Source organism: Carassius gibelio, chromosome B24 (assembly GCF_023724105.1).
Source record: "Carassius gibelio isolate Cgi1373 ecotype wild population from Czech Republic chromosome B24, carGib1.2-hapl.c, whole genome shotgun sequence".
Taxonomy (NCBI): domain Eukaryota; kingdom Metazoa; phylum Chordata; class Actinopteri; order Cypriniformes; family Cyprinidae; genus Carassius; species Carassius gibelio.
This window is the reverse complement of record NC_068419.1, coordinates 12,799,144-12,810,928: the sequence shown is the minus strand read 5'-3', so window position 1 is coordinate 12,810,928 and position 11,785 is coordinate 12,799,144. Positions and strand designations below refer to the sequence as shown.

General features: G+C 33.9%; 1 pseudogene; it reads left to right on the top strand.

The window, feature by feature from the left end:
* The window catches only part of LOC128013106 (F-box only protein 15-like), an 8,087-nt pseudogene extending 7,124 nt beyond the window's left edge, over nt 1–963 (top strand).
* Nucleotides 964–11,785: the final 10,822 nt, after the last annotated feature.

The following is an 11,785-nucleotide window of genomic DNA, read 5'->3' as shown; positions in this document are numbered from 1 at the left end:
GCTGTTGGCTGTTGTAACAGTTTTACACTAAGATTCTTCTACAATTGATGATACTAGATTGTTGACAGTAGATGGCACTAGATTCTAAAAAAAATAAGAGGGTTGTACTGCTTTAAGCAAAATTAAGCAGTTTGTGCCTTTAAATAGTGTTTTTGAGCATCAAGTTGAGCTTTTGTTCTCTACCAGTATTCCATATAAAATGTAATTATATTTATGAAACAACATTTCATATAATTTTTAATATATATTTTAAAACATTTAGCTTTGCCATCATAAGAATAAGTAATATTTAAAAATGTATTAAAATAGAAAATAGTTATTTTAAACGGTAATGCTATTTTTTCATTATTTCTGAACAAATGTGTATTATTCAAAATATGACCGATGATGAAGAGGTTTGGATATTTTCTGATTTACTTCATACAGCCATGAAAACCACCTTTTGATTTAAAATGTTTTGAAATTAAATAAAAGACTGATTAAAGATGTCTGATTTCTAATGGTTTTCCACTGGAAGTGATCAGTGAGAATCCCCAAATACTCATCTGGTTGGAGACGTCAGTTTGCCTTGGAGGACTGAAGCTTTACATGGAACTATCAATGTAAAGAAGCACCACACTGGTCCAGTCATCCTCACTTTCTTACTCACAGCACTTAAATACTAAGATTAGGAAGGTTTCATGGTCTAATTGCTGTCTCCAGGACTGTTGCATGATCAATCTCATTGTGTGGGATGAAGCCAAGCAGCCTTTTTTGGTGATTCAGTGATCCTGTTGTTATGACAAAATCAAGTCAGGGCACAGAATAATATGATTTTGATGGTGGAAGTTTCTCCATCCTATACCGAGACTCAGAGGGGATGGTGGAGATGAGGCTGAAGCAGATGGGGGACAGTATTTTGTGGTTAATCTAGTGATTTACATTGCTGTCGCCAAAGTAAAAAAGCACTTTGGGAGAGATTAGTAAAGACTTTGTGTGCCATTTCGGTTTGTATGACAGCCGTTTACTATATTAGATTTAAATCAAGCGAGGCTGCAAAAAAGCTTGTCAGTTTGTAGCAAGATTAAACTCCTGTCAAGATTATTGTAGCTTTTTCTTTTCAGATTAATGTTTTGGCTGATCGTTTCTATACATTTTTATATCACCAAACACTTAAAATACACATTTTCACAGACCATTATATTTTAATTGTAGGATATAAAAGAGGGATTTGCATGTCCAGTCTTATAAAATACAAATGATAGAACAAGAAATCCATAAAAATAAAAATAAAAAAATAATAATAATAAAGAATCAAAAGCTAAGGTATAAAAATGGACATTTAAGTTGGATTTAAAAGTGCCAGTGGAGGAGGATGATCTACTGAGAGCTGGAAACCATTCCTGAACTGAGAAATCTCCCTTGCAGTGTAAGACAGGAGGAAATTGATTGCATGACCTTGGGGAAGAGTATGGATAAAGGAGTTTACAAAAATACTACGCAGGGTCGCTTGTATAATTTAAAGCAGAATTGTGATTGTATTGGTAATAGCTAATAGGATTCTTATAAGGAAGATGTGAGCTCTTATTTTTGATTTCAACTATAAGTCTCACTGGCGTGTGCTGATCCGTTTGAAGATGTGATTGAGACAGGCCTGCATACATATAAAGTAATCAAGCCAGGATTGTTCCCAAGTCCTTTCATAAAAGAAACTCTTTCAATTTAGCAGCAGATCTGAGCTGAAAGGCTCTTGATGCAACCAATCTGCTTGTTAAAAATGACACCAAGGATCTCAATATTATTGTGCTAATTGGTGGATAACTGCTTACTGAAACCAATGATGAAAAAGGGTTATTATAGTTAATTAAAACCATATATACTTTTTTTATTTTTTTATTTCAGCTAGTTACCAAGGAAACATTTAAACATATCAAATAACTCAAACTGAAATAAAAATTTGGTATAAGTAAATAAATATAAAGTAAGACATTCAAAAAAAAAAAGAAAGACTAAACTATATATATAATAAAACGAAAGTATTTATAGCCCTTAATTTTTTCCACATTTTGTTATGTAGCTGCCTTGTGTTAAACTTATTTAAATCAATCTACACTCCATACAGAAAATTGTAAAGCAAAAAACAGGGTTTTAACATCTTTGCAAATATATTAAAAATTAAAAAAAAATAAAATGATTCCATTGCATAAGTCTGGGACAGTTGAAATTTAGCTCAGGTGCAATCCTATTACTTGTAGATGTTACTACACTTCAAGTGAAGTTAACCTGTGGCAAATTTAGTTGAATGGGTATGATTCGGAATGGCACAAACATCTTAAAAAGGTCAAACAGCTGATAATGCATACCAGAGCAAAAACCAAGCCCTGAGGTCAAAAGAACTGCCTGTAGAGCTCAGAAACAGGTTTGCATCAAGTCACACATCTGGGGAAGAGATAAAAAAAAAAATAAAAATTGTGCTTCATTGAAGGTTCACAGAATCATGTAGTCTTTTAATGGAAGAAGTTTGAAACAACCAGGACTCTTCCTAGTTGCATTATAATTTGTCAATAATGGCATTGTTTTCTTCATTCAGACCGAGACCTTGCGTGAAAAAAAGAGGCAGGATTTAGCGCACGTCATTAACACATCCGATCATATCCAACTGAGCATATGCATGATTACTTCCTGTTTTTTTTTCCATAAGCCAGTTCAGTCATTTCCGGGCAACTGTACTGTGCCATAAATGGATCGCCTTTTGATGGGTTTCTCTACATAATACATTCACAATTTGGAGTAAAGTTTTGTTTGTATAAGGGGCCATTCACATATCGCGCCTAAAAACGTGTGGAAAACACTAGGCGCACCGCTTTCTCCTTCTTTCCAAAGCGCTCGGGCGTCTGCCTTTTGCTAAGCAACAATGACGTGCTCTCTCTATGAAGATGCAGAAATTTCAGCAAAGGATAAATGGATTTGCAGCTCTAAAAATCACTTGCAGTAGCTCTGCTTCTAAATTTATTTCAAAATTGCAATCCATATACAACTATGATCAGTTGTTCCTTCATCTTGGCTGAGCTTTCAACGTTGTTTACGGGAAAGGATGAAGCTGATTGGTTAGTTGTCACATGATCTGCGGTGCGCTTGCGGCATTCTGAAAAGGTCGAACCAATTCAACAAATTGAACACTGGTGCATTTCCCCAAAGCATAGTTGCTTAGTTAGCAACTTTGTTGGTTGCAATACAATTTCCCATTGCCAACCAACTATGCTTTTGGGAAACGCACCTAGTTTAAACGGTTTGCGAAGTCTCCAGTATGCACTAATCCACAAATGACTTAGTTAGTTATTCGGTGTATAAATGTGGCTTACTCTGACGCAAAATAAACCAATATCCCAAGAATGAGCCTCCAGAAAAGTCACCGCAAGCTTTAGGGTCTCTGTAGAAAGTCTATGGACTGAAGGGAAGCGAGCCTCCACTGTAACTTTACCTGCAGGTGTCACTGTTGGACATTGTTACTTTATAAAAACAAGTGACTTTTAGACTTTTAGAATATTTTGTCATATTTGTAATTTCGATAATTTTCTCATTCAGTTTTGAGGAGACACTGCCTCCCTTGCCTCCTTAGAGGAAATGCCCCTGATATATATATATATATATATATATATATATATATATATATATATATATATATATATATATATATATATATATATATATATGTGTGTGTGTGTGTGTGTGTGTGTGTGTGTGTGTGTATATTTATGTGTATTAAATATGTAGCATATTTTTCTTAAATATATACATGCATGTGTGTGTCTTATATATACATAATAAATATACACAGTACACATACATATTATGTAAATAAAAACTTTTATTTTGGACTTAATCGTTTGACAACACTAATATATATCTACTGTGATAGTATCATTAATTAAACAAAAAATATATGATGAAAATACACTAAAACTGAAAATAAAAAGTTAGAAGTATATAAATAAAAAGTTTTTTTTAAGGTATAAAATGACTAAAACAACATTTCTGAAAGTTATAAAGTATTTCAGTGATACTACAATACAATGGATGAAATGAAAATCACTGGATGAATTATTATTATTATTATTTTATTTTTTATTTTTTATTTTTTTGCTTTTGTAAAAAGTAAGAACATGAACAAATGGTTTTCTCAAATTTACTTGGAGAAATATTAACAGCATATGAGAAATTGTCCTTGTCGTATGTGTCATAAAGCAAGTGAATGAATCTGTTTACAAAAGTTCATTGTTGATGCATTGTAAATTTAGTTCATTACAGTGATGTTTTGTACTTATGGATTCATTATCATGTCAAAACCAAAGGCATTGTATCCACTTAAGTTGGTTTTGCTTTCTGTCTTCATCAGGATTTTTTTTTTAATTTTTTTATTTCATTACACATATTTCTAAATTTAAAGATTTGCATAATGGATTTTTTTGGTCGGTGCTGCATTACTCTACTTGCAGAATGTTTCTTACCCCGGAACATGACATGCTTCTTGTATACCTGGCGGCTGATTTGTCTATATTATTCATAGGCAATAGACATTTCTCTGCCCTAGAGGTAGATTATGTTCTTTTGTCATAGCGTCGCCGTCATGTTACACTTTAAATCTCCACTGCATTGGTTTATGCAAATTTAATAGTCCATAAAGTTTAAGTTGAAGTGCTTGACTTGAAGATGTATCATACTGTAAGCACTGAGGACATTAAGAGTATGTAATGGGATTTTAACGTGTGACTCTGTGAATTATATTTTGACATCATAAAATTAAAAAATACTTGCTGTGACTTGTATAGCTTAGCAATGTTCATTTGACAGCAAAAGTCTCTATGTTGTTATTGTGCAGCCTCAGCATTCCTAGCATAAGATAATTGCATTCAGGAGAGGTATATAATCATGACATAGCCTTTTATTGCAGGCATTTTGACACAATTCCAGAGTTGGAATAATGTTTTGCTTAGGTCAGTAATCAGAGGTACCGAAGTTATACAGCTGGCAGAAGAGACAGACATAAAAAAAAAAACTGGATAGTGGCGTAATAAGATTGCCTAGCACTCTCTTCTTCTTTTTTTTTTTTTCTTAGAGGTCAATATAACCTTGAAAACTGCCTTTTTCAACATATTCTGTGTCGTGACTCGTGACTGATCCAAATCCATTCCCTCTGTAGACTGAAATGAATTGGCTTCTTGTCATGACTGAGACTGTATTAAAGGTTTGCCTGAAGGTTAATACCCCTTATGTTGCCCCAATATTTCAATGGTTTATTGTACTGCAGTAGGTGAATAACAGTACAATGCAGCTATATCAAGACCGACCCGAGGCACATTTTAGTGTAGTAAAAACACTTTATGCATCTGGTAATATAGTCTTTATAAGTCATAAAACACCTGCTAGATCTGGTAATCCATAAATGAGGCGCAAATAGTAATGAGTTCAAGTTAAAGTTCAAGTTGAGCTTTATTGTCATTCCACTACATGTGTGAACATACTGTACACAAAATTTTGTGCCTCACAGTACCATAGACATAAAACAATGAAGTAAAACAGTATAAGCCTATACACAACTAACCTTCTGACAGATTTTGACTTTAAATATAGAATATGTAAATGATTACCTATACATAAACAAAAAAATACAAACTATAAAAAATGCTAAACATAAACACTGTACCTATACACAACTAACTTAAAGATTTTGAATATGAATATACCATATATAAATGCTGACCTATACAAAGACTGAAAAAGAAAAATATATAGACTATACGAATGCTTCACATAATACTGTACATGTGCAAAGAGAAACATCGTAAGTCAAGCAGCTGGCTGAGGAACGGTGTAAGATGATTTGTAATGCATGAGCATGTTAACACATATTACTGAGTATTTTGTGGGATTATGTACATACAGCAGTGTGTGTGAGAAGTGTCTAGTGTGCATAGAGAAGAACTGCACAAAATAGATTTGAATTGCTCCAAAAAAAAAAAAAAAAAAAAAAGAATGTTTCAGACAGTTTTTATGTGATGTGGTAAGGTTGGGGTGTTTGGGGAGTGGAGGAGGTGAGATGGTACATGTTTTAGGAGGTAGGGGTTTGGTGTAGGGTTTTAGAGGAGGGCGGGGTGATTTCAGTTCAGAGCTCTCACAGCCTGTGGGAAAAAGCTGTTGAGAAGTCTGATAGAGCGGACTCCATCTTTCTGATGGTAGGAGCTGGAAGAGACTGTGGGAGGGATGGGTTGGGTCCTTCACGATACTGTTGGCTTTGCTGGAGCATCATGTGCAGAAAATGTCCAGGATGGAGAGGAGAGGGGTACTGATGATATTTGCAGCTATGTTCACTGTCTGCTGGAGGGTCTTGCAGTCTGCTGCACTACAGTTCCCTACCAGACAGTGATGCAGCTGGTCAGCACGTTCTCAATGGTTCCTCTGTAGAATGTGGTGAGGATGGGTGGAGGGAGACTTGCTCTTTTCAGCTGGCGGAGAAAATTTTGCCGCTGTTGTGCCTTCTTGGAGAGTGACATGGTGTTGGTGGTCCAGGTGAGATCACCACTGTGATGTGCACCTCCAGGAATTTAGTGCTGCTGACTCTCTCCACGGTCAAGCTGTCGATGTGAGAGGTGATCAACGGAGTTTCTCCTGAAGTCCATCACAACCTCCTTCGTCTTACTCACAGGTTGTTAGTGCAACACCATTCAGCCAGCTTTGCCACTTCCTCTCTGTAGTGCATTTTCACTGTTGCTGATGAGACCTACCACCGTTGTGTCATCTGCGAACTTGATGATGTGGTTGGAGCTGAACTTGGCAGTGCAATCGTGGGTCAGCAGCATGAAGAGCAGCGGGCTAAGCACACAGCCTTGTGGGGCACCTGTGCTCAGTGAGGTAGTGCTTGAGGTGTTTTTGGCCGACACGGACTGACTGAGGTCTTCCAGTTAGAAAGTCCAGGATCCAATTACAGAGGGAATTATTAAGGCCCAGCAGGTTTAGTTTGTTGATGAGCTGTTGTGGTATTATTGTGGTGAATGCTGAACTGAAGTCGAAGAACAGCATTCTATGCAAGTGTATGCTGCACTGTAGAAATGGCTGGAAAGAGTAATGGAGTGTTTTTGATTCAGAGAGACCAGGACTGGTAAAACAGAGTAAATGAATGTAGTGGTTGCAAAGTGAAAAGCGGTGCATTTAAAAAATATATATATAAATAAATCCATCAAATCCAAAAATATTAAGAAGTCTCATTGAATAACTTTGGCTAAGTTCAGAAATGGCATACCATAATATTAATATTTGTACTGCAGTATACATTAAGTATAATGTAAACAGAATTCAAATTTTCGACATAATATAGTTAGTAGAACTGCTACATTTGCTAAATATGCAATATACTGCATGGCTATTTAATCAGCCAAATGTTTCATTTTATTGATTTATTAAAAAAAAAAAAAACATTAAACATGTGTTAAGCAGTGTTAATTATGGAATAATGCCTGCTGTTTCTTTTATTATATTTAATAATCGGGCACTATACACTATATTGGAACATATTCACTAAATAATAAGCTTGTATTTTATTTCAACTTTACTAACTTTACACAAAAGATAACATTGCATCTTTCCAGCAGATGGCAGACTAGTGAAATTAATTTCTGTTGTGATTACACAGACATTGAACCATATCTATATTAATTAACAAATAATTCTTTTTAGATATTGGTGTGCTGAGACCAGAAGACTGATGCAGTATTTCTTATCATTATTTTTTGTTTGCATTAAAAGACTCTTCTGGGGACGTATAAAGAGAGAAATGTGTCTGAGATACAAAACTAATATAGTATATACATCTATGTTTTTAATGAGATGGTCAGAAAGCTATTTATATCAGTTTACAGATCAAATAATTAATAAACTTTGTTATTGTGAGCTCAAAATCATTTAGGAAGCAGATTACTAATTGCACTTTCTGTGATCTTTGGAAGGGAAATCAATGCCATTTTTAGTGTTTCTAATGACTGACCAGCTGAAACCTGGATACAATCAGCCTCTTAAACAAAATCTTATCGCAGTGGCTGAAAGAAAATTGAATGGCACCCCAAATATTACAAATAAATAGTTATGCTTGAATGAATTAGTGCAGCTTTCTTAGCCCGCACAGTGTGATTTTAATCACATCATTTTATTAACATGCAGCTGAAAACTCCCAGTGGCATTTTGCAGCAACTTGGCGGTGTTCTCACCCCCTGATTAACATTTAACTCCGATCTGGCGGGACCTTGTTGCTACAATTAATTCTCTGTCATCCCAAACTGAGGTCAGATGCTAACGAGGCCGCAGCCTTCACTGCGTGACACCGCTCTGCGCTGCCATTTAAACTAAGGCACATCCTTATACTGCTCATTTAGTAACTTTAACACATTCACAATGAAATATACCTAAAATAACTCAATAGTTTGCTGTAGTTTGACCAGAGTTTGAACCTTAACCTGGAGTACAACTTTAGTACATACAACCTCCTAAATCCTGCTCCCAAGGCAATAGGGATTGGTTTGGTTTTGAACTTCTATTCTGACTACGTTGTAATAGGCTTATTATGGTTATTAATCTTAATTTATTTATTTTTTTAAACAGGATGCCAGCTACTGTAATACTAATGAGATTCATTATAACAAGAATATTTCATCATAGCAGCTATGTTGGACTTTCCATGTTACATCATTTCATGTCTATTTATTAATAATATAACATTAATTTACTAATATCCCATGTTTATGGCCATGTTTATTTATTTAGTTGGTTTTTGTAATAAGTTTTATTATTTGATCAACGATGAGAGTAATATTGTGAAATATTATTACAATTTGAAATAACTGTTTTCTATTAAAATGTAATTTATTCCTGTGATGCAAAGCTGAATTTAGTTTATTATTATCAATATGGAAAACAGTTCTTCTGCTTAATACTTTTTTCAGGATTCTTTGATTAATAGAAAGTTCAAAAGAACAGAAATATAAATCTTTTGTAACATTATAAATGTCTTTGTTGTCACTTTTGATTAATTTAATTCATACTTGCTGAATAAAAGTATTAATTTCTTTAAAAAAACCACAATGGGTTTTAATTAAGCCTAATGCTTGCTGAAGCCTGATTAATATTAATACCACCTTCAGACATTTTTTTTTTTTAATTTTTTTTATTATTATTATTATATGTATATAGCTTTTCAATCTGAATATATTCACTTTTGCAATCTGTGCTGAAGGTTTTGCCATGTATTCATATCACCATTCAGAAAAAAAACATCACTGTGCTGTCTTGGTTCCAGAAGGGTTTAATGCATTTAATGTGAACTCCCATTTCTGTCTAATCCAGTTTACAATTATATTTAGGGATTCCTTTTATGTTTGTTTCTTAAATTCAGTCTCCCTTCTGTTGTTGGTCCCAGAGGTCCTCATAAATGCACTAAGGTTTCTTTGCTCTGGGCAAATTGTGAAAATCCAGTAACTCTGTCTCTGAGTTTATAAGTATAACCTCTCACTGCTGACTGAAAAGACTTCACGCTTGCTGCTCCACTCAGTCCTGGAGATGCAGATATGTAGCAAGGGTAATGTGTATTATATGGATTGTAATAGCAAGACCTCTTGTCAAGTCGAGTCAGTTTTATTTACACACAGCTTTTCAGAATGCATATTGTTCCAAAGCAGCTGTACAGAAAATAAAGTAGGGATGCACGATAATATCGGCACAACATCGGTATCGGATATGAATATTTCTGCCGATGAGCCAAACCGATATTCTCCAAGTGAAATAATTGACCTGTTTTTCAGATGTGAATGTCTGTCTACATTTGTAAAATAATAAATTGATGGTAGAATCAGTACAGAAGAGATACATGGATTTCTCTTCAGTAAAATTAAAGTTTAAATATATCAGTATATATTTGTATATATATCGATATCGGTATCGGCATCGGCCAAAATTATTTAGAAAATATCGGCATATCGAATATCGGCCAAAATCCAATATCGTGCATCCCTAAAATAAAGCCTTCAAACCAAAGGCGAATGTATAAGGGAAATGTACTAAGGATATTCACAAATGGCTAGAAACAGCGCAAATGAATTAAACATCTATTTAGTAAGGATAAATACACTTAATTATTTTAAATATAAATATAAATATATATATATATATATATATATATATATATATATATATTATATATATATATATATATATATATATATATATATATATATATATATATATATATATATATATATATATTGGTCAAATAAATAATTGTATTTTATTGCCTAAAACAGTTGTGTTGAGCTCATCATGTTACATAATAATGTAAGATTGCATGGTAGCTGTTATTTATCTAGCTGTTTTTTGTTTGTTTGTTTTTTGAAAGAAGTATTTTATGCTTGTCAATGCTGCTTTTATTTGGTCAGAAATACAACAAAACATAACCATTATGAAATATGATTATAATTAAAAGATCAATGTGAATTATATTTGTATTATATATATATATATATATATATATATATATATATATATATATATATATATATATATATATATATATATATATATATAATTTATAATATAATGTTATTATATTTTGTTTAATGTGATTTTATTTTATGACATTTTGTTTACTTTTTATGTTATTTTATTTTATTCAAAAACTAAATACATGTAAAAAAAAAAAAAAAAAAAAAAAAAAAAAAAGAAAAAAAAAAGCCAAAACACTTAGTAGACTTAGTAGATATTCGGTTTGTTGTTGTATTCGAACAAATAAATTAAATAAATAAAAAATGTCATTGAATTAAAAAAAAAAATTAATAAAAAAGTATTAAGACCATACTTGAATTTTGAATTTTATACAAAAATAATTTATATTTTCTATAAGACAGACTAGACAATCGTATTACTTACTCTGTAGATTTTGCTCTCTAGTTGTTCACTTCTGTTATGAAGAAGGCTTCAACCAAGAGCGACTTGCCTCAAGAGTTTTACAGAACAACTGTTTTGTTGTTTCTTTCCCGTTTTTTAGTGAAGCCGTTTGTGCCCACGGCGAGCGCTCATTGATCTGAGTGAGTGCATGGACATACAGTACAGCAGATCCCAGATTCCAGCTACTCTGGAGACTGCGGTCTTGTTATGTGTGAGCTCGTGTAGCTGTAGATCTTGTTTTCCCTCGGCCGCCAATGAGGAGTTTATTGGAGGTGTTGGTGGGCACGTCAGATTTATTGATGCTGTGCTCAGCTGGAAATTCTCCTGTTGTTTCTTTATTTACCTCAGACCCCCGTTAACAGTCGTTCATTATTCAGAGCCGCACGTTGATGGCTAGCTTTGTGCTTTGGTGGCCTTCTATGAACGCACTTTTCCCTCGGCTCACATTGGGCTGTTTACTAGTGGTATGAGTGAGCTTTACGGCTCAGAGCTGATTTGTGTGCATTAGCTGAGCCAGTGCGTTACAGAAAATGTCCCAGCACTATTTTTTTATGGGTCAGACATCAGCTTCACACAATGAATAAACAAATCATGTTTGTATACTTCCTCTTTTAGTACAGCTGATGCAGGAGAGATTTGATGCTCAAATAAGCAGTATTTTTGGTGCAGGCGTGTGTGAACGGTCTGCTCAGTTTGTCCGTGAGTGTGATGGTCATTATGTGCGCTGAACAGATTGAGGAGAGAATGGTTTTAGTGAGGGTCATTTATTTGCTCTGTTCTTATAGAAGCCTAACAGATCTGAGACCAAACAACAAGTGATGAC